Below are 521 nucleotides of genomic sequence, written 5' to 3' on the forward strand. Positions count from 1 at the left end.
TATATATATATATATATATATATATATATATATATATATTAATGTATGTACACATTTATATGACTCATTATTTTTTAACTGATATGGCTGTGTGGGAAGTAGCTTGCTTACCAACAGCATGGTTCCGGGTTCAGTTCCACTGCCTGTGACCTTGAGCAAGTGTCCTCTACTGTAGTCTCGGGCCGACCAAAGCCTCGTGAATGGATTTGGTAGAAGAAAACTGAAAGAAGCCCGTCGTATATATGTATATATATATATGTTTGTGTGTCTGTCTCCCCACCCCCAACATCGCTTGACAACCGATGCTGGTGTGTTTACGTCCCTGTAACTTAGCGGTTCGGCATAAGGGACCGATAGATTACGTACTAGGCTTACAAAGAATACGTCTTGGGGTGGATTTGCTCGATTAAAAGGCGATGCTCCAGCATGGCCGCAGTCATGACTGAAACACGTAAAAGTATAATAGGATGAATGAATATATATATATATACATATATATATATACATATATATATATACAT

General features: G+C 37.6%; 1 long non-coding RNA gene across 4 annotated transcripts in view; it reads right to left on the reverse strand.

The window, feature by feature from the left end:
- Positions 1–521, reverse strand: part of LOC106882780 (uncharacterized) — a 397,572-nt gene that overhangs the window by 143,101 nt on the left and 253,950 nt on the right. The gene's annotated exons all lie outside the window — the stretch shown is intronic.

Source organism: Octopus bimaculoides, chromosome 18 (assembly GCF_001194135.2).
Source record: "Octopus bimaculoides isolate UCB-OBI-ISO-001 chromosome 18, ASM119413v2, whole genome shotgun sequence".
Classification (NCBI taxonomy): Eukaryota; Metazoa; Mollusca; class Cephalopoda; order Octopoda; family Octopodidae; genus Octopus; species Octopus bimaculoides.